This window comes from Mastigoproctus giganteus, chromosome 9 (genome assembly GCF_048544385.1).
Source record: "Mastigoproctus giganteus isolate SK-2022 chromosome 9, ASM4854438v1, whole genome shotgun sequence".
NCBI lineage: Eukaryota > Metazoa > Arthropoda > Arachnida > Uropygi > Thelyphonidae > Mastigoproctus > Mastigoproctus giganteus.
Genome location: NC_143583.1, coordinates 22823319 through 22847437, shown reverse-complemented (window position 1 = coordinate 22847437; position 24119 = coordinate 22823319). Strand labels below are relative to the sequence as shown.

At 38.3% G+C, this 24119-nt stretch overlaps 1 protein-coding gene across 3 annotated transcripts in view; it reads left to right on the top strand.

Moving 5' to 3' along the window:
- Window positions 1-24119, top strand: part of LOC150080088 (BTB/POZ domain-containing protein 2-like) — a 259382-nt gene that overhangs the window by 146133 nt on the left and 89130 nt on the right. The gene's annotated exons all lie outside the window — the stretch shown is intronic.

Below are 24119 nucleotides of genomic sequence, written 5' to 3'. Positions count from 1 at the left end.
ACGTTATAGCATACACAGGCCTCAGTGAGACGATTGGAACATATATCGCACAACTTTACTAGGTGGAAGATGACTCTCATCAACCGGGGCAAAACCACCACTTTGCTTATTGTAGGCTTGTCTCTAGAGCTAAGTTCCGGCCAACCCTTCCCTATCTCTTTCATCATGCAGTATGATTGATGACTTTTGAGGTTATGATGAACATCGTGGCGAGATCCAATAGTCCTTACATTTCGAGGGTACAGCTCTAAAACGGTGTTCGCAGGCCGGCCGCTAGAAAGTACACCGGACCGAACCTATTGGTAACTCTCTAGGAAGCTTCCGGATCAGCTAGTGTATAATCTTGCTACCTCTACTCTGCCAGATAGTGAGTATGCGGGGAGCATTGTCGAGGCCAGGTTATGTCAAGGATCTGGGTATATTCTTACCATGTGTACGCCATATCCAAAAATTTCATTACTTCACACAGCTTATCCCACTCACTTTTTCTTACTATTGAATACACCATGAATTGTCAAACTAATAGAGCAGGCTTATCTGCGAAAAGATCTAAACCTCCCAAGCACTTCCTAATTCATTTCACAAATATACGTGGTCTCAATTCTAATCTTAACGATGTCCATTTCCACTTGCAGTCTACCAAACCCCATGTTCATTTTTCTGACAGAATCTCAGTTATCGGTTGATTCAACTACTGCTCATCTCAGTTGCTCAAATTATTCGCTGTATGATTCCTTTCGCCTCAAAGGTGGTACTTGTGCATATGTCCGTTCTGGTATTCCCTGTCAGAGACTTGGAAATTAGGAATCTCTTCTTTTCGATCTTCTCTGGCTTAAAATCTCTCTAATTCATTGTGCAAAATTCATCTGTTGTCTGTACCGTTCTCCCAACTCCACTAATCACTTGGAGCTTTTTGACTTCCTCTCTTTGCAACTTGACTTTCCCCAGTCCAACTTTCCTAACAGTGAGGTAATTTTCCTTGGTGATTTTAATCTTCACAAGTTCAGCTGGCTTCCGTTTTCTAGTCACACCGACCCAGCTGGTCGAGATGCTGAGGCTTTTGCAATTACTAATGACCTTGCACAGATTGTTCATTTACCTACAAGAATACCGGACATCCTAATCATACAACCAACACACTTGATCTTGTTTTCACAAACAACCCTTCTAAGTACATTGTCGAAGTGAGAGGTCCTTTAGGCATTTCAGATCACAACTTGGTGATTGTCTCTTCTCCGATGGAGCCTTTATCTCATGGCTATTCCCAACCTCGTGTTGTTTGGCATTACAAGAATGCAAAATGGGATGACCTGCGAGATTTCGTTTCTTCTTTTCATTGGTCGGATTACTGTTTCAAAACTTCTGATGTAAACGTTTGCTCAGATCGTGTCAGTGAAACTAATACTGCTGGAATGGAATCCTTTATCCGACACTACACCTTAAAATCTCGTCCTTTATGTAAACCTTGGTTTTCCAATAAATGTGCTAAGGCTGTTCAAGAGAAGAATGTTGCATATCACAATTGGCTTGTTTCTAATTCTTCAGTTTCATTTTCTGCCTACACCAAAGCTCGCAACAATTGTAAAGCAGTTATTAATCAGTCCAAACTAGAGTTTTAACAAGCCAAGAGTAGAAAACTTGTTTCTTGCCCTAATGGTAGCCAAGCATTCTGGTCCCTTGCCGAAGCTATTGGCCGCAACTTTTGCCCATCTCTGCTACCACCTCTGTCCAAACCAGATGGTTCTGTTGTCACTTCAGCCAAGGATAAAGCTGACCTCCTAGCATCCCATTTTTCTTCCAACTCATATATTAATGATCTTGGTAAAACACCACCCACCATTCCCAACATGCTCCATTCAATGCCTACTGTGGTCTTTCGTCAAAAGGATGTCAGAAGGATTTTGACGAATCTTGATGCTAAGAAAGCTCCAGGTCTCGATGTATTTCTCCACTTGTTCTCAAAACTTGTGCTCCTGAACTTACTCCTATTCTTTGTGGCCTTTTCTCACTTTCTTATACCAAAGGTGTTTTTCCTTCTGCTTGGAAATTTGCCCACATCCAGCCAGTTCCTAAAAAGGATGACAAATCCCTCCCATCCAATTATCGTCCCATTGGAATTACTTCTACTCTTTCTAAAGTAATGGAGAAATCAATTAACCGCCAACTCTTAAACTACCTAGAAACCTTCCGTCTGATCAACGATCGCCAGTATGGATTCCGTCAGTGTCGATCCACTGGTGATGTTCTGGCTTATGTTACCCATTTATGGACTACTTCAATGGAAAGGTTCAGTGAACCACAAGTAGTTGCTCTTGACATCTCAAAGGCTTTCGATCGTGATTGGCATAAAGGTCTTCTAAACAAGCTTCCATCTTATGGTTTGCCAACTGTTTTTAGTAATTGGTTATCCAATTTTCTCTCTGATCGCTCACTGAGGGTGATGGTAGATGGCTTTCTGTCTTCTAACTTCTCCGCTAATGCTGGTGTCCCCCACGGTTCAGATCTTTCACCACTCTTTTCGTCTTGTATATTAATGACCTTCTTCCATTGACTGGAAATCCTATCCGTAGTTTTGCCGATGATAGCACATTACATTCCATTTTCCATTTTGAGAAAACTTGCCCTGCTCAATCGGCTTCAATTTCTCGAAAATCTGCTTACCAATTCCTTAAATGCCGATCTTCAGGTAATTCTCCAGTGGGGAAAAGAGAACTTAGTTGATTTCAACCCTTCTAAAACTCAGTCTTGTCTTATACAGGGTGATTCACTACCAGTGCGACAAACTTGCAGGAGGTGTAGGGGGCACATAGACGAATCGGAATCACATAGCATTGCAGTGTCCGAAATGCCTTCGTCATGCGGTAGAGGACGTTGAACGGGATGTCGTATGAACAGCGATCCCGGTGGAAGTCAGCATTTGCGAACCGGTTCCCGAGGCAGTAGGATGGACGAGTATTCAAACGTTGAACTGGCCGACATGCACCTCGCGTATGGAGCTGCGTACTGTAACGGGCGCGCCGCTCTGCGCTTGTACCAGGAACGTTCCCGCAGAGGCGTGCTCCTCATCATACGATTTTCACACGTGTGCACAGAAAGTTACGTGAGACTGGTTGTGTTGTTTCACGAGAGGTACCATGAATCGAGAGCGAACGACGAGGACGCCAGACAATGAGGAGAATGTCCTACGTCTTGCAGAAGGCAATCCGAGTACGAATACGAGTACACGAGCGATAGGCCAACGATTGGGTATTTCCCAATCCACTGTATGGAGGATACTATCAACAAACCAAATGATTTCATACCATCTGCAACGCGTTCAATCATTGGAGCCTGCGGATTATCCACTCCGGAGGACTTTTGCTACTTGGTTTCTTCAACAGAAACGGTTCGCAAATGCTGACTTCCAGCGGGATCGTTGTTCACGCGACCTCCCGTTCGATGTCCTCTACCGCATGACGAAGGCATTTCGGACCCTGCAATGCTATGTGATGCCGATTCGTCTTTGTGCCCCCTACACCTCCTGCAAGTTTGTCGCACTGGTAGTTAATCACCCTGTATATCGCAAAAAGGATTCTTCTGCTACTATGCTTATCTTTCGTAACACTCCGATTTCTAGGCAAAATGATATATCTCTTTTGGGGATTACTCTGACTTCTAATCTCTCTTGGCACAAGCACATTACAAATATTGCTTCCTCTGCAAGGATTTCTCTTTCGCTCTCGGCGTTACTTTTCTTCCAAACAGCTGCTCACTCTGTATAAATTGCAAATCCGCCCTGCCATGGAATATTGTTCCCATATCTGGGGTGGTGCCCCCAATACCTCTCTCAGGCTTCTTGATTCCATTCAGAAGATGGCAGTTAGGTTAATTAATGATTCATCTCTAACAGTCTCTCCACTCGCTGGCTCATAGACGTACTGTTTCTGATGCATGCCTCTTCTACAGATATTTCGATGGGCATTGTTCTTCTGAATTGGCTTCTATAATTCCCGCTCTCTCTTTCAAAACAGTCCGAACACGTGCTGCCACCAGCCAACATCCATTTACTGTCCAACTTCAAACTCACAGAACCAACTTTTCATCTTACTCGTTTATTCATTCAACTGCCTTATTCTGGAACAACCTTCCTTCATACGTATTTCCTGAAAATTACAGTCTACAGAAGTTCAAGTCCAATGTCAACAAATATCTTCTTTCGTCTTCTCAACCTCCATCCCAAGCACGGTACTAAGTACTATAGGTTCTAATACCACTCGTGTTTGGGGTTTACAAAAAAAAAACAACGCTGTACGATATGGCTTACCATGGATATACCATCACTCCAACTAATGCCCCACACCGTCTAAAGGAAATCTGTGTTTTAGAGTGGTGAAAAAGTACATGGTCTACTACTCTGTCTTGCTTGGGTATAATGGAAATCTAAAGAACTGAATCGTCCACAGAATGAAGTTTGGCGGAGGTAGCGTGACAGTCTGGACTGTTTTTCATGTACGGCCTGGAATTATTAGTGGTTTTTAGCAAAACCATGAATTCTTTGTCCAGGATGTCTAGATAAACCAAATTTATTTAGACGACTGCTCTAAACGTGAGCAGTCTACAATTTATCTAGAGTGCTCACCTTGTGAGAGACTGGTTTGAGGATGTGTAGTGAAAAGTTGGACTGGCAAGCAAAGAGCCCTGACCTCAATCCTATAGAGAACCTCTGGGATGAACTGGATCGTTGGATGTTTGAGGAGGGACTTTCCAAAAATCAGAACTGAACTGGTAGCTCTTTGAAGACCGAATGGCGGAAAATATCCGAGAACATACACAAAAAACTGGGGGGAAGTAATCTACGGAGTAATCCAAATAACGGTTTTAACAAACTTTATTAGTTTTCCTGTAAATAAAAACTACTTGTAGACCGAATGGCGGAAAATATCCGAGAACATATACAAAAAAGTATCAGGATATTAATGGTAGGGCAGTGTCTATCAATTATGCATGGTTGACGTCTTAGTTTTGGGTAGTCGTGATCTCACGATCATGATTCATGAAAATCGGGGCATATTTCTCTACGAACTTGTTATTTGTTACTTGGTTTTTTTTTTAGGAGCATTAGCAACTAAGGCCATATTGCTCCGGGATATGCGGTGGTCATTTCTTGACCTTTCCGCATCCTCCGTATTTGGTGGTGACGGGCTCGAACCCCGGTCTACTCTACTAACTAAATATAAATTGTTTGTGTCTTAGACATAATTGAGCTTTTATTTCTCGCAAAATGTTCCATAAAAATCTTTTGTAAAGAAGAATGTATTAAATAAATAAATATATGGACGACCACATAGGATCAAAAGGGTTTATACGGTAGAAATAATACTAGAACAGCACCGTATTTAGTAGTAACGTGGACTACAAACTTCAACTCAACTCAAACGCCTCTACTACTGTACCATAGTGTTTTTCTCTTTATGTCGTCGTAATGGATAATTGGTTAATTGAATTGCTCATTATAAGATCATTTACTGGACGCATCCAGAATTTTATCATCAGTAAATTAATTTACCGTTTACTGATTTAATTTATGAACAGAATAAATTAAGATAATTTCTACCAATATAGTTCTGATCCTCTTCGTTTAGGTTTTCGTCTTCTGAGTACAACTATTTCATTTAGAATTTATAAAATATCTTTTAACATATCTGTTCGGTTAAAATTTACGTCTAAAAATATTAATTTTCATTATTAAAATTATATTGTAAAAACCTTTTAAAATATAGTAATTATATTATGAAGATAAAAGAGGTACGAAACATTATTAGGCCTATTTATTAACAAACACGCTTCAGACAAATTTAAACCATGTAAGTTAAATTATCTAGCTTTAGCTTATGACGTACATCTATTTGTTGGACTAAAATAATATGAGCAGAGTATAGAGAGCAAAAAGAGAAAACACTACGAGGGATGATCAATAAGTTTACCCTCACTTAGAAATATTTGAGTTAAGGATTCGAAACTTGGCGAGTAATTTCAACCTTCTCGATCTGGCTGCTTCCTAGAACTACACATTTTTTTCATTCTGGGAATCATCTCTTTCAAGCCTCTTTAATAGAACTCACTTTGAATAGAAAACCAGGCTTCCACTTTATTAATTACCTCCTCGGTCTGAAATCTGCGCCCTGTAATATTTTCTTCATTTTAGAGAAGAGAAGTGTGAAGATGACAGTTCGGAAGAATAATGTGAGTGCTGAAGATTTTGAGAGTCATATCTGATTGCAAAGTCAGCTGTGAGAGCAGCCTTTTGAGCAGGAGCATTGTCGACTAAGAGGCGGACACGTTCAGATAGCTTCCCTCGTCTCTTCCACTCGATAGCTTCTTAACTTTCCCAGGAGATTTCTCTAGTACTCCCCATCCCAGTGATGCTGTTGCCTTTTAGGAGGAGGTAATCTGTAAGGAAAAGACCTTTAATTCTAGAAGACTGATAACATCTTTTCTGCCAATAATGGCAGAAAATTGAACGTTGGCTTTTTGGGAGTTGGGGAAGATGAATGTTTCCATTGTTTACTCATCTGTTGTGTTTCTGGGTCATAGTGAAGTAATCAACATTCATCCACTGTTACAATTCAGACAAAAAAAATTAATATATTCTCTGAAAATCTCCAAAACTGTGAGAACACTCTTTCCTCTGGAGCTTTTGAAGAGGTCTCAATAGTCTCGAAATCCATCAGAACCTTCAACGTATGCAGGAACTCATGTATTATAATGAAAGCATAACTATGGCTAATGGTCACTTCATTTGCTATAAAATTTATAGTTGTATGTCTGTCGTCAACGGATATACAGCTTTCATCTTCTCGTGGATTTGTTTTGCTTCTTTGTATAAAATCTTTATTGCATTCAATAATACGATCCTTAACGGCCAATAGCCAGGGGTTTTACATCAAAAGCTGAATTTTTACATCAAGCGCTAGAGGGCTCACATCGAAATCGTGAGTCTAGGCTTCTAGTGTAATTTTTCAACTTATAACATAAATTAGAGATAGACAATTAATAGATGAATTGTTAAGGCAATTAGATTTCCCATAAGTAAAAAGTAATATCAAATTATCGAAATTTAGTAACTGTAACCGACAAAAATAATGACACTTTCCAACTAGACTTCAGGTAATATCACTTCAGGTGGCATAAATTGTATGTTGCCTTGCAAATGAAATTTTATAAAGGATTGGACCTCAACTTTCTGCAGCATACCACCTCTCGCTGTCATGTCTCTAGTTTAGTAACCGATGGATCTAGAATGACAAATAGATGCACGTTAACTTATGAAACTTAGTAGTATGTATACATATATAATATTAAATCTCTAACTCAAATATTTCTAGATGAGAGTAAATACTTATTGACCGCACCTCGTATTATGGCTATTTGAATCGCACTATCAGATTAGCAAGAAGACATCCTGTGTTTCTGCCCTCCTAGGAAAGAGAATGTTACAGCTGGATACAAAAAGGGAAGAGTCACTATTGGTGTTCTCTAAGGTGGCGTCCTATCGGAACCGTTATTAACTGCTATTATAGCATCACCAGTCAGTCCATAATAACCAACAAATCTTCTCCTACAGATGATCTTAAGATTTTGGAGATTCAAATTAAGTCTGAATTATAGAATATAACTGAATGTAAATATTTTCCATCCGGTAGTCCATAAAATCAATCAAATATATGCTATTTGATGGTATTAGTACCGAAATATGATGAAAATATAACGAAACTTTTGAAAACGTTTATATTCGAAACAGAGTTGTATACTAAGTGTTCAAATCATAAAACAGGAATATTACTACTTTTAAACAATACATTTTTTTTAATTATCGTGTTAGGCCTTATCAACTATAAATTTAATTCGATGTAGGTGGTCCTTCCCTTGTGTTTTTTTTAATAAATCGAAAATTCTGTTCAGTAAAGACTTTGTATCGTACTGGCTTTTCATAAGGCAAATATGACAGAGCCTCTTACTCTTCATCCCTTGCAGAGCGTAAAATATTTTTCGAATTCAGTGCCATAAACAGCAAATTTAATAAGAATATCGAGGCAGCTTTTCTGCCTACATGTAATTTAACTTTTTCTTCTTATTTGCTTACTATTCGATCTACAGATTTTTCTTCCTTGTGCTGCTTTTGCTATTTCTTCCGTTACTATCTTCTATATGATATCCAGCATCATCCTCACATCCCCCCCCCGCGAATTAATATTCTCTTCGTCACTGTTGTGCAGAACATTTTGACACTGTCTTTGGTTCCATCTTAATCATGAAGAACATAGACATCATAATTTAATAGGTTTTCCATGCATTTTATTATACTCTGCTCTACTTCATTCCAAATTGCAACAGTTGGAAGTAACACTTCTTATGTTATAATATTTAACATTTATTTTCAACCTCTTGTAACCCTGCTCACTACCAGAACCATCAAAATGTTTACACACACTTCGATTGTTTCCTTCGATACAAACAGCTAAGAACGAGTCTATAATCCAGGTTGTATGAATTATAGACTCATAACTTTAACTGCGAGATATTGCCATCGTCGCATGCAGAGAAAAAACAGGAATGGTGGTCGGGCTTTGAAACAAGAAAGGTTGTACGTCTGTACAGAAGCGAAACTATAAAATGTGCCCCCCGGCCAGATTTCTGAGCTGCTCACCCTGGCGCTGGACCCACCGTTGTTCAGCTGTGGACACAAAGGGCAGCACGGTTACTATACTATACTACTCTCTCTCTCTCTCTCATATAGTGAATTCTCAATGGGTGAGAGTTACATTATGGTAATGGTATACATATATTTTCTTCACTTTTGAAAAAAAAAAATCTATTAGTTGAACACTGATTTTTTTCTAAATACTTTTTTTTTTAAATACCTGAAGCATTTTTAAAAAGTATACAGGGAAAATCGGTATTTGTCATCCTGTGTGACGTCATTGACACGTGTGCCCCTCCCTTTCACAAATCCTGGATCCACCCTTGCCTGGTGGTATAGTAGTTTTAAAACTGTACCTGTACCAGGTGTATTTTATGGTAGGTTTCATTGTTGGACAAGTCATAAAAAGTGCATCTTTCAGTTGGTTATTAATTAGCCTTGTTCCGGAACAGAAACAGACAATTATATGACCTCTTAACAAACTCACTCACGTTACAGAATAATTAATGTAAGTGTATAACTACAAAGCGTTTGGAGCGACGTGGTAACGCTTATGGACTTGGGATGAAATCTCTGAAATCCCGCGAATCGCATTCAAAATTATGTGGATGGAGTATATACACGAAGATATAGCATAACTTCAGGAACTGATTTCTGAGGAATTTCAAGTACAAAAGTTCAAATGAACAGGATCCTAATAGGAATATTGGTATTAGTGTTAGTTCAAATGATGCGAGAAAGCAAACTTATAAAGCATCAGCCAAGAGAAAAAAAAAAAAAACTTCCCCTTATCACCTGTTCATCCCCTCAAATAATTTTTCTAGTTCTTTCAATTATTCAAATTACCCACTTTCACAATATCAGATGGAAGTTTGTTTCAGAAATCTACCACTTGCTCGCTAAAGGCAAAAATTCCGCACATCCATTCTGCAGCCATCTTTCCTCAATTTGAATTTATGGCCCCTTGTGTGTGTAGTCTAAGCAAGAGGAAGAATCCCATCAACAATGAGCTTGCCCAATCCATAAACACCTCATAATCAGATTGCTTCACAGGTGCATAGTCTTCGGACCCTACGATTTGAAAAACTGTAGCCTTTTTTGGAAAGACCATCCTTTTGTTTCCCTCGCCAATCTCGTTGCCCTTCTCTGCACCCGTTCCAGCAGATCTACGTCCTTCCTAAAATCAAACCTCCAGACCTGTATATACCACTCAAGATGCAGCCCAACCATGGCGCCTTGTACAAAAGGATAATCAACTCCTTATCCCTGCTAGCAAAATTTCTGTATATCATTGACAAAACCCATGAGCTGTCCTGGCAGCCAGTCTGCGCTGCTCAGAGAACTTCATATCTCACTACACAATTACGCCCAGGGATTTTTCACTTTCTACTACTCCGAGTGTAGTACCACACGTTTGGTACGTTAATCTTGGAATACTGCTACCTACATGCAGTACCTTGCAAGTGTCTCTATTAAACTTCGGCTATCATTTTTCAGCCCATCTGCTAAATTTTTTTCGATTTTGTTGCAGGTGCTAACCTTAAGTACTGTCATTAAATACTCTGCTAACCTTTTTTTATCATCTGCAAATTTAGATATTAAGCCTTAATATATCTTTATCAATATCGTTTTATCAATATCTTTATCAATAAATATATAAAACAACAATGAGCCTGGTACTTAACCCAGGGGGTTCCACTAATAGCATTCGTCCACGAAGAGCAGTGTCCATTGATAACCACTCTATCTTCTCCCACTGAACCATTCATTTATCCATTGCAGTAACTTGCCTTTAATGCCGCACTGCTCACATTTTCACAGTAGTATATGTGCTGTACAAATTTGATTATGTGCAACAGTATCAAAAGCCTTCCTGAAATCCAAGTATATGATATCAAAATTTTTGCATCCAGTTCCTTGGTCACCGCATCATTGTGCCCTATCAGACTAGTTAGACAAGACTGCCTCTTCACAAATCCATGCTGTGATTGCAGTATAACTGCACCCCTGTCTAAATGGTCCTGCGTTACTTCTTTAACCAGTGACTCCATTATTTTTTCTCTGGAACAGAAGGTAAGCTAACAGGTCTAATTACTCATGTCACCCTTCGATTTCCCTCTTTGCGAATATACAGTATTCGCATTTCCAATCCATAGGGACCTCCCCTGAATCTAAAGATACCCTAATAATTTTGGCTAAGGGTTTCTTACTTCCTTTGCTACCTCCCTTAATATAACTGAATAAATCCCATCCACCCATGCGACGTTTTTATTTTATTATGGCTTTATGTAATGTTGGAAGATTCTTAACAAAACACCAGGTTTTCGATCGACATGTTATTTCCAAACTTAGCGAGATATCAGCTCACTTCCCAGTTTTCACATCCCATATGAGTGTGCTGTTCAACAAGATGTGGCTGAGCAGTAGAGGCGGTACGGCCTGGAATTCGCGCTAGTATGAGTATGGTCATGACTATGGTGAATTCGCATAAAGGCGGCATATATCTGTACCACGTGCAGCGTGATCAACACTTCAAACCTGGAGATCCTGCCGGACGGCTGGAATTTTGTAATTGGCAAAATGACAATCGCCATTTTCCTCATTACATCCTATTCAGTGATGAAGCTGAATTCCTCCGAGACATTTTCAATAATACGCAATTTCCATGTTTGGCAGGAAATGAATCCTCATTCCACTGTGGAGAATAATTTCAATACCGATTCAATGTTAATGTGTGGTGTGGAATTCTGATCAGTTGATTGGTTCATTTATTTTTGAGGGTCTATCTACAATTCCTGTAACTGTTAGATGTACCTTTGGTTACAGACGTCCAATGTACTTCCTACACAACGGAGCTCTTCCTCATTGTTTCTGTGCAATCGCTAGTCACCTCAATGACCACGGACGATGGATTTGTCGCAGTAGTCCACAGAATTGGCCGCCTAGATCACCGGACCTAAACTCTAGATTTTTGTAGGTTTGGATGAAATATCTTGTATACCACAAGAAGTACGAATACAAGATGCATCTTGATCGCTTAATGAATTCTGTGGCCCGCATAAAAGACAACCCAAATGAGATCAGGAGAGCAGCGGGTGCGATTCACACACAACGAGCGAGGACGTACATTCAAGTGGAAGGCCGTGTTTTTTGAGAACTCACTCTAACCATACGCGCGTACATATCTGTAAACATAGACTAACTTTCCTAAATAAAAATAAATAAGCCAACACATTATGAGTTATGTTTATGTGTCTATTTTTGTTATTTTTATTTTATATCGATCATAATACTGTACCTTGTTTTTTCTAAGATTCAAACATAGAAAGCTACGTTATTCGTTCGGAATAGGACCCATGTTTCTATGGAAAAATGTGTTCAGAACACTCAACTTAACGCATGAACTTTTGAGACAGAACCCATTCTTAATTTGTACTACATCATATGAAATAATAAAATAATCCCTTGAAAATAATCGCTGAATCATTAGATTCGAGAATTATTTCCTTATACTGGAGTTAACCCCATTCTCAATTATGTCGGGACACACTTTAAATATTATCACGAAAAGAATGGTAGGTATTCTAAATGTCTCAATGTTCCTTGAAGGGGAGACATACCTTACTAATCTGATAAATTACTATGAAGAGGTTATAAAGCAGTTGGATGCAAGAAACAATTGGCATTATAGATCTGGATTTTAGTAAGCTTTTGATACAGTTCCCTATAAGAGGTTATTGTACAAATTGGAATAGATCGGAATAACAGGAAGATTCATTAGTGGATTGGGGGGTGATAATAAATGACTATTCTTCAGAGGTCGACTATGGTAGCAAATGGGATCCTATAAGCAGCGCTAGGACCTCTCTTGCTTCTTATATTCCTAAATGACCCTGATGAGGGAATATAGGTTAAGCTACAAAAGTTTGCTCACAAATTAAGACAGTGATAAATGATCAGAACCTTCAAAACGATTTGAACTTACTGAAAGTACTGTCTGAAAAATTTCTGAAGCTTCATGCTACCAAATATAAAGTACTTTGGGAACAGAAATCCAGGCGTAGTTTATAAATTAGGGAAAGAGGAATTAAAGTATATATCGAATGAGAAAGACTTTGGGATTATGATTCATAAAAGCAAATTTCAATATGCAGTGTGAGCATCAAGAAGGATTCATGGTATTTAGAAATCGTTTATCGCAATTTTGCAAGTAGAGAAAAGGAAGTCATTATTCCTCTCGATAAGACGATGGTGAAACCATCGCCTTATCGAGAGGGATAATGACTTCCTTTTCTCTTGGAATATTGTATCCAGGCCTGGAGGCCTCGTCTGAAGAAAAATATAGAATTTCTGGCGAAGGTGCAAAGAAAGGAGACTAGATTGACGAAGATGCTAAGCATCTCTATGATGAACGGCTTAGAAGATATGGTCTGCAGAGCTTAGCAATTAAATCCCTTAAGAGGGGACTTGATTGAAGAGAATAAGGCCCTGAGGGGTATCAGTGAAATAAATGAGGGAGGGATATTCTCTTTGGCGAGTGAGACAAGTACAAAGTATAAAATCTTAGAAAGAATAGTAGACTAAATCTTTTGAAGTTTACCTTCGTGCAGCGTGTTGTAGAACATTGGAATAAGTTGCCTGAAAGGGTAGCCGAAGAGAAAGTTTTGAAAAAATCAAGGAAGATTTGAATAGGAACGTTTTGATGATGCCAATAGTGAGGGTTTTTTTTTTTTTTTCTTTTCAGCAGATGCAAAATAAGTTCGCTTCTTTGCATCATTATGTCATTTTAATACTGGATGTGGCATCCAAGTTAGAATAAAATTCTCAAAAAAAGTATTTTCCCCGTAATTTTATGGGAGATTACCCAGCATACTAGTAGCTGAAGAAATTTCGTGGGAGGTTTGGATTAAATTTCTTTGAAGAGAAACACGTAAGACCAGGAGAAATGGCGAATAACAAGTTTATTTCGGGATAGAAGAATCCTAATATTGGTTTGGTCTGAAATGCACTTTCACAAATATGTTATGATTATTATAATTCTGAAACTCACTGTGATGAAATAATAATTTCGATATAGTGACTGTTTCTATTCGTCACTCCCTTTGGTCCACTTCGCGAGCTCCCTGTACTTCACAGAGAACCCGCGAAATTTGAACAGGATTAAATATCAGCAAAAGGATGTGGAAATGCATAATCTAACAATAAAAATGCCTTCATTTTTTCATTCGCATTTAAATTTTAAATGTTTTTTTTTCCAAAGTGATTTTGAAACCTATAATCTTTTTCAAAATCAAACACTAAAGAGGTGTTAATTTCTACCTAAACACAAGCATAAAATCATTAAAAAAACATTAAAACTACCTAACGAAAAACTAAATATTAAAAAAAAAAAAAGGTGCACTCACCTAAAGAAGCACAGCAGCAGCAGCAGCACGATATCCTGCAAATAGCATTGGTTGAACCCACTGCACTAACCTGATGGGCGAATACAGACACCCACTAAGAAGAAAAAGAACACAAATGAATATTTTATAAAATTATATTTTTAGTGCTGTGAAACCATTCTAAAAAAAAAAAAAAAAAAAAGCAGCATTATTTTGGTTGTGAAAGATATAGCGATACCATAGCGCACTGCGTTTTCAAACTACAGCAAGAATTGGTGCAACTAAACCAACCAGTGATGTAACTAGAATTTTCCCAAAAAAAACCCAGAAAATTTCCTCGTAAGAATTTTTTAATACTTTTAAAAAATTGATTTGTTTCCCTTTCTCCTTGCGAAGATTTTCGGAATGACAGTATGCAACTGTGGCCAAATATGCTCCCCCCCACCCCGAGAAAATAGAATAAGTAAGATATAACAAGGGTTTAACATTATTAGTATAATGTTTCTTGTAGTAAACAGTAATCTTTTATGGCAATAATTAATTTGAAATGATTCCAACTTGACCGGAATTAATTACGAGATTCTGTAGAAAAAAATCTCCCGGAAGTAGTCACACGTGAGGTGGAAATTCTTTGAATGTCGATTTTGGCGCTGTCTTAATGTCTAGATTGTTTTATTAAAGTAAATGAGCTTTAATATACCGGCATGATTTGCATATTTGTGTGACGATATTTATTTGTCAAGGTTTATCTTGAAAAAAGGCATCGAAATATTTGAAAAATGGAACCGGTTGTCCCGTGCTTGGTACAGTGATGTTAGCTTAAGATAAAGCAATGTCGGACAGTCTAGTTCGAGTTCCGACTTCCTATATAATTTTGAAAATAATCCGTTATCAAGACAATACAGTTGCCACATGCATTTAACTAACATAGTAAAATCAGTGGCAACGAACCTATGTTTTGTAGCGATACACACACACATGTACTACTATTCGCCGAACTTGAAAAAAAAGGAATATTTAAATTATTGCGTATGAATTTATTACAAAACAATTTTAGCGAAATATCTGCTGGCTCCTTGCAAAACGCTCTGATTGAGAACCACTGATATAAATAATAAATGCATTACGAAGATGCAAATTCTGGCATCGAGATTTGTATGTGTTTAACTTCATATAATTATCTAAGAAAAATACCTCTTCATAATCTCCAACTATGCATCGAAATTCAATCCGTTAATCGAAATGTTTTTCCGACCACCACAGACCCTTCGTAAGCCAGTTATTTAATTCACGAGGTCAAACCCTAGAAAAGGAATGTCGAGTTCTTTATTACGAATTAAAGGCATGCAGTTTCCCACGCCACCTATGCTCCCTTTTGCTCTTTTTTTCCCCTCCCTACGCTGTACGCGCTTTACGTTCAGCGAAACGGTGACTACTAAAAGGAGTTAATCATCTCCTGCATCCACTTTGGCATGCATTGTTGGCGATTTAAGGGGATCATGCATCTCACCCCCTGGGAACAGGGAACACGCTGAACCACCTGTTCACCCTCCGTGACCTTCTATTGGCTGCGAAGACCGAAATGATGTGGTAGAGTGGTGAGGTTTGGTTATTCACTCCGCCCCTAACAACCAAAGTGCTTTATTTCTACTTCGAGTGTAAAACGGTCGAGGGCTCTAAACTTTCTAAGATGGGGGAAAGGACAGGGAGGATAATATTTGGGACAACAGAAGAGAGAGTGAGGTGACATGTGAAGAAGGCACCTCCTTTGTGAGCGTCGTACAATGAAGTCGGAATTTGGCGTTCAAATGATAGTCTTGAATCAATAGTCTGTATGTCGCCCTCTCCTGCCCTTCTGCGTGGGGTTAATGCACTGGAGTATGTTTTCGCACTTTTCTCGGACCTACTTTGAAAGGTCTCTTTATTGTACTTACAAAGACACCCACACTTGAGGAGTTTTCCTTAATTCGTTGAAAAATAATTTGTTTGAACAGTTAACAACGGTAATTGACTGTCTTTGACCACATCTGTAAAGGTAATTAAGTTGCCTAGCTGCATTCGCAGAATGTCCACATGAAATAAATTTCAAAGGTATTCGAGCCTACAGTACTTAGTGCTGTGCATGAGTTGATGGATGAGAAGATAAAAGAAGACGCTTGTTGATATTAGATTTGAATTTCTGTAGAATGTAATTTTCAATTATGAAGGGAGGTTATCCAAGAAAATGGAAGTTGAAGGAATAAATGAGAAAGAAGAAGAGTTAGTGCTGTGGGTTTGAAGTTGGACAGTAAAATGATGCTGACTGGTTGTAGCAAGTGTTCGGATTGGTTTGGAAGAAAGAGCGGGAATTATAGAATTCAAAAGAAATCTGCCCATGGAAGTATTTATAGAAAAGGCATGCTGAACGTCTATGAGATAGAGAGTAAAGAGACTTTGTTAGAGATTGGTCATTAATTAACCTAACTGCTGACTTTTGAATGGAATCTAGAAGCCTGAGAGACGTTTTGGGGGCACCGCCCCTGATGTACGAACAATATTCCATGGTAGGGTGCATTTGTGATTTGTACAGAGTGAACAGAGTTTGGAAGAAAAGTAACGTCGAGAGCGAAAGAAAACCATTCGGGTTATCGAGTGGTGGGTGCAGACGCTAGACCACTGCCTTAAGTTATAGAAAAAGAGGAACTAGAATATGAAAAGGTGGGCCTGGCTTGGTGAAGCTGTTTACCCAAGGGCCCATGCTGGCTCCGACGCCTCTGCTACTACTACTCGTATGCTACATTTGCAATTCTTTCAACGTGAACTTTTTAAAATACTTTATGTTATTTATTTAGCTGTTATTTTATTTCTATATTATCAGGAAGTACTTAAACCTAATTGCATCTGCAGGTGTTTTTTAACTGACATAAATTAAAAATCAATAAAACTGATTTTTTAAACCATTCAAACGAATTTTTTTAATTTACGAAAAGTTTTCGCGCTATCAAGATGGTTTCTTGGTTTATTATTTTTTTTAAAAAATACATATTTATTAAGATACTACAAACACAACTCACAAGTTCTTTTGGATCTCACTCTGAAAAACGATGCAAAAAAATATTTAATATATTTCAGTAATCATCAACATATTCTTCTTCTTCAGCCATTGTCGATCCACAGCGGGATGAAGGCCTCTTCAACACGTTTCCAACAACTGTGGTCTTGTGCTTTCTATTGCCACTGTACACCAGAAAATTTTACAATTTCGTCGATCCACCTCCTCTTTGGGTGTTTTTTCTGCGTTTAGCGGAAACCAATCGGTATCCATTCCAAAATTCGTTTGGTCCATCTATCGTCAGTGACTTGCCTATTTCCATTTTAAACGTTTTGTTCTTTCAATGATGATATCCTAGACTTTGGTTTGTTGGCGAATCCATGTACATTTTTTTTTTCGGTCTCTTTTGGTTATGTTCAAAATTTGGTGCTCCATACTTCTCTATGTGATCCTCAGTCTTTGTAAAGCTTTGGTGGGGTCTGCGCGGGTAGCACAGTGGTATCGTCACCGTCCTCCCCACGCTGGGTGGAAAAGGCCCGGGTTCGAATCCCGTCGATGACGCGAGGAACTTTAATGGGCTTTTCTCACTCCGTGGCTGAGTTAGTCAGTCTCAGGCGTAGATAACAATGTTTTTCCCCCAGGAAACTGGGGATTTTCGTCCAGCAAAACAGGCAAATCGACCATAGAACACACGCAATTAACAGAGATAAGACACACAGCACGGCGGATGAATTCAATTATTCGGGTGGCCTAAATATAATAGTTTGGCTTGTAAAGCTTTGGCATTCAAAGTCCGTGTTCCACAACCATATATGGGGACAGTGAGGATATATTGATCAAAACCTTTTCGTTTGAGACAGAGTGCAAAGTTTGTACTAAAACTATATTAAGCTTCCAAATGCTCCATCCCAAGTTTATGCACCGTTCAATTTCCATCACGATATTTCCATCTGTTGAAATTTATTGTCCGAGATAAACATACTCTCCATTTCTAGTTCTTGTCCTCGGCTATGATATTTGGCTATGAAATCATTGGCTACGATTTTCTTTGGTCTTTAAATTTGTTGAACATAACAAGTGTTTTTCAGACCTTCAAACCGAAATTCTTGCTTTCATTCTGCAGTTCTTAAATATTTTGCTGCAATTCTTCCGGATCACTGGCAAAGTAAAATCCATTTACCTTGAGTCGTTTATTATCTCAATTTAGCTGGCAAAAAATTTCTTTTAAACAAGCCGAAAATAGTTTTGGGGAGATTGTGTCTTCTTGTCGTACGCCTTTTTTTCTCTGTTAATCTGAACTTTATCATTGTTGACCCATACTGATGCAGTCGCCTTTTCATATATTGATTAGAGGATATTGATGTAAGCTCTGTCTACACCTTGGTTAATTAGAAAGTTGATTATTGCTTGTTTTGTAACTGAGTCGAATGCTTTTCCATAGTCGATGAAGGCTATGCATAATGAAAAGTTGTATTCATTATGCCGCTCTTTAAAATAAATAAATGCACAAGGCATAATACTTTAAGAGTTTGGTATCTATATAATATCGGTGTTTAAATACACCATAGATAACTCTTAATAAACTACAAAGTAGTTGTTGTAGGCATCATTTGCTCTTTCTCATATTGTGCTCTGCCTTCACGACGAGTTGCCATGATATTGCACTACTTCGAATAAGTAACTCTTCACTAATAGAGAAGGCTATTGTTACTTATTCTCAGTTGAGTACCACCACTCAGACAGCACTGTTTCACGGCTATTGGCCGATCATCAGTGGGTGGGCAGGTACCCTGGTAATGCAGACATGACGACCCAGTTGTGAAGTTAATCACACAATATGAGAGATGCCAAGAGGTGTAGATGTCAATATTTAAAATAAATAAATGCACAAGGCATAATACTTTAAGAGTTTGGTATCTATATAATATCGGTGTTTAAATACACCATAGATAACTCTTAATAAACTACAAAGTAGTTGTTGTAGGCTACTTTGTAAACTACTTTGTAGTTTATTAAGAGTTATCTATGGTGTATTTAAACACCGATATTATATATTATGCCGCTCTATAACTTGCTGCACTGTTTGTATGTGATCCTGCTTGCTCTTTGGGTTGTGCCTCGTCAAGTATTATACCTATTCTTCTTGCGAAACCTTATAGACAACTGGCAATGGGCTTATTGGTCAGTAGTTCTGCCTTGTCACCTTTCTTGTGCAGTAGGATGGCTTCTGCATTTTATCATGCTACAGGTACTTTGTTAAGTAGAAGGAATTTTGAAAATAGTTTGGCTGGAGCTTTGCATACTGGCTGGCTTCCAGCATTCAACATTTCAACGCTCACTTTATCGGGTCCTACTGCTTTGTTATTTTCCATTGACTTTATAGCATCTTCTTCCACCAGAATTTCTGATCTGCTTTTGCATCTGGTGTTTGATCGAGTTGTTGTCCTTTATCCTTATAAAGATTTTTAATAAAATTCTTCCACCCGTTTTAGCATTTGTGGTTGAATTTTTGTTGTTGCGCCATCCTCAAGCTTGAAGGCAAACATTTGTGTAACCACTTTTCGTTTTGCTTTCTTTAGCCCTTGCTTTGCTACGTTACTTTATTGGCGCCTCCGTAGCCAGGTGGGCAGGAGCAGGAGTGCGTAGCACAAGCTTCTTGCATTAGACCGGGGTTCGAGCCCGTGACCACCAAATACAGAGGATGTGGATAGGTCAGGGAATGACCACCGCATATCCCCGTAGCTATATGGCCTTAGTTGCTAATGCTCCTAAAAAACCAAATAACTAACTACGTTACTTTATACCACTTTTCATCGTTTCTCGTCTCTTTTTCATCATGGAAATTGTTTCTTTTGGTGTTCTGGTTGGTTTTTCTTATGTTACAGTAGGTGCAAGGGCAAAGGCAGTGTCTACAATAGTCTCAATAACTTTATCATTATCAGTTGAAATATCTATGTCGGGACGGTCTTGCAGCACATAAAAACGATTGGACAGTTCTAGTTAAAAGTTTTGATGATTTTTGAATAGTTAGTTAGTGTCGATCTTCTTCACTTCAGTTCAGTTGACCAATTTCTTTCGTTCTTTCTCGCAATCAATTTTGATTTTTGCTCTCAGTAACCGATGGTCACTTCCAACTTTAAAATGGTTCAAGACTGAGCAGCCAGTGAATATCGTTTTACTGTTTGTCAGTATGAAGTGAATTTCACTAGTAATTCCAAGAGGGCTCTTCCACGTCCATTTTCGTTGGGCCTTTTTCTTGAAGAATGAGTTCATGATGAATAAATTTTGTTCTTCCGCAAAAATTCAATTAGTAGACTGCCTCTATCATCTCTTTTTCCAATTCCATATGAGCGACAGATCTTTCCCCTTTTGGATCTTACCAATTCTCGCATTGAAATCTCCAATTAAAATTTTATGGTGGTAGTTATCCTGCTTGTAAAGGCACAATACATCGTCATAAAATTCATCAACTTCATCATCACTATGGATACAGGTAGGAGAATAAGCTTGAATAATTTGAAGAGAATAGCGACTATTCAGCTTATCACAGCAAGAAATTCTTTCAGTAATACTTTTTTACTTTTATAGTTGAATCTGTTACTCTTTTATTGATCAAGACCCTAATTCCACCACACTGTCCACTGTTTATTCCTTTGTAGTACAGCCAATATCCATCTTCTAGTTTGACCAAATCTTCACCTTTTCTTCGAATCTCACGTAAACCGATGATGCCCCAATTGATGTTTTTTAGCTCTTGTAATAGTTCTTCTAAGCGTGAGTCTATGCTCATAGATCGAAAGTTAAGCGTTTCAATGTCTTAAGTCTAAAGGCAGCGTAATCGTGATTCTTAGCACCTCTGCCATTGAGCTAATCTTCCCACTGCCGTAGATAGTAGTTCTCAAGCCTCCGGGAAACGAGGGCCGTTTATTTGGTTGTGAAGCCATGCTGAGGGGATGGACCATAATCTGCCACGCTGATCCAGTGCGAGTTGATAGATTTTGGATCGATTTAGTCTGGTGTCAGCGATGATCTGTCCATCATGGATGACCCTAATAGGAGTATGGCATAAACAGGGTGTCTCAAAAATACATGGCATAACTTCAGGAATGAGTTCCTCATATGTAGACAATAAAAATATTTTATATCAACATAGTTCCGGAAATGCTTGGTTTCCGAGTTTTGAAGGTCTGTCTATGACACTTAACTGTTCACATCACCTTATAGTAATTGTTCAAAATTACTATAAGGTGATTTTCTGCCTGAATACAGGCCTTACATGGGCATCTCATGGACTCGCGAAGACGATGCCAAATTCCTGGCATGTTTCGTATTGTCTCACAACCTGCCACAATTCAATTGCGGAGAGTTTCCACATTTCAGCTACCGGAGTCGAATACACCAATGACTTTAAATGGCCCCACAAGAAGAAATCAAATGGGTTTAAATGAGTGAGCGTGGAGGCCAGGCAGTTGGTCCACCCCTCTACTTCAGGAGTCGTAGATCTTGGTCGTCCTCTGTCGGCAGCACGAAGTGTAAAGGTCCCATGTTCACAAAGGCGGCGATGGATACCTTCAAACGTTTTCCTGTCTGGACATCTTCGTTCTGGGAACCTTTCATGGTACAAACGACGAGCCTCCAGAGCATTGCCGTCCGCCAAACCTACATAAAGTGCATATCCGCTTGCTCCTGATTTGAGTACATGGTCGAAATGGAAAACCACCAGATTCTGTCAGTACCTTGTGAAGAAGAAAATCACCTGCGGGAGATAAGACATTCCTGTTAATAACTCGGGAACCAAGCATTTCCGGAACTATGTTGATATAAAATATTTTTATTGTCTACATATGAGAAACTCATTTCTGAAGTTATGCCGTGTATTTTTGAGACACCCTGTATAGTTCTTCGCTTCATATTTAGCATATTTCATTCAATAATAACACACTGTCGTTTAGTGATGCAAGACAGGGATGTCAAACCCTTTCAGAATTTGACATCTCTGCTCTAAAAGTTCCTTAAATATCCTCACTTCGTTCAGTCGAGAGAATGGCAAGATTAATCTTTTAACCGATGACCATCGATTAATCTTTTAATCAATGACCTGTTCCCCATTACTCATATCACAGGCCCACTTTTGCCTTTTCGCGCTTTTTCTACTGATGTCACCAAGGGCATCTCTGTTTATTTATATTTATTCATCCTTTCTTCTTTGGAACAGCCTTCATATGTAAACTCTGAAAAAGGTTAATCAAGGGTCATCTGTATTTACAATCCTCAACTCATCGGCATTATCTCGGAACAAAAAACGTTTATTAACCTTTCGTATTTGTGATTAACAGACAAAAAGCAATACTAAAAGCTCTACCATTTAGTGCAATAAAAAGCTTCTAGTTCAGCATGTTGAAACATGCATGATAAACAATTGTGTTTCTACTACCACAGCATTAATGGGTTGCAATGACAAAGATATTACAAAACGAACAACCATCTTCACTGCATGTTTGTTGTAAGGGATTAGTCATGTGAATGTTTCCACTGAATTTCCTAAACTCGTTTGCTAAACACAGATTATAAAAACTTCAGGGAACAAAGGCAGTTAGATCAATTGGAAAGTGCAAACGGCACATGATTATGGCTTGATGAGGACCCTGTTTTAACTTATTAGATATTAAGACCATTGAGGCATAAATGATTTATGAAGAGGAAGCGGAGCCACAGTTAAATATGGTAAGAGAATGTTTCAATAATTATTTCCTTTATTACTTCGTTTTGCATTCCACAGGGATTAACATATCTCTACGTTGCTCGATGTAACTTAATAGCTTCATAGTTAAGTTATTTTTCCATGCACATTGCTTGACTAGTATAAATTATTGCACTGTTAATTTAAGAATGTCAAACAAGCATAATAAATATTAAGTCCGGAAACCATGCAGAAAACAACAACTCCATGCCATGGACGGTGTGCGAGATGATAATGAGTAAAGGAGAGGGTAAGGGTCAAGAAATAAATGTCTTATATTTAGATCTCCGGTTCATGTCTCCTTTTAACCGCGATGCTACAACTGTATGTGAAGCATTTCTATGCGTTGAGTAATGGATGACGTGGCCCACATAATTATATTTCCTTTACCAGTTCTAAAAGAGAATCGGATAATGACTAATAAAAATTCCGTGCACAGTCGTAAACGCTTCGAAAGAATATGTGCTGTATGTATATCAATTTGGGAGGTCAGAAGGTGTTGCTACATGTATCACCCATTTACCCAGGGCCATTTAAATATATGCTTCAAAAGAACCTTTCCCATGAGTCAAACACTGAACAGTCATTTACTAACCAAACATAATTATGCTCTGTTTGTCTGTTACCACAGTTCTTAGCAGTACAGTATACTCAACTGAGAAGCAAACGATTAAAAATCACCTAGAAAAGGGGAAAAAATATGTTTATAAATTTGGACCAAACTGGTTTACATGCAGAAGAGTACCATACTTTTCCCATGTTTCTGTTATTATGATTTGAAATTGTAAAGGTAATTTGTGAACTTGTACAGCGGTCTCCTCTGAAATTCCCTATCCCCTTCACCCGCACATTAGATTCAGTTCACGGATCTGAGGAGTGTATGACATGGATATAAAAATACCCTTGCGGTTTTTACGTTCAGTTATTTAAGAAGTATCTCAGATGATTTCATCTAAGTTTTAATAAACATCCTGGCCATATGGTCAAAAATTACAACCAAAGTCGTTCGTGTAACATTTCCTAGAAAATAAATTTTGTTTTGTTTTTTTAAGAAAGAGATTAGCGTTGACAGCCGGTAGTTTGACTCCCACCTAAAAGTTTGGAATCACATTTCTATTAGAATATTTTATATTATGTATAAAAATCAAATAATATTTAAGAAATTTGTAGAATATTCGAGAAAATTCCAAAAAAGTGTAAAAGACTCCTGAATGTTGTATTCAGGATTCCTTGTGGAGGATTCTTGAACGCTGTAGATGATTCTACAATATTCTAGAAAGTGGG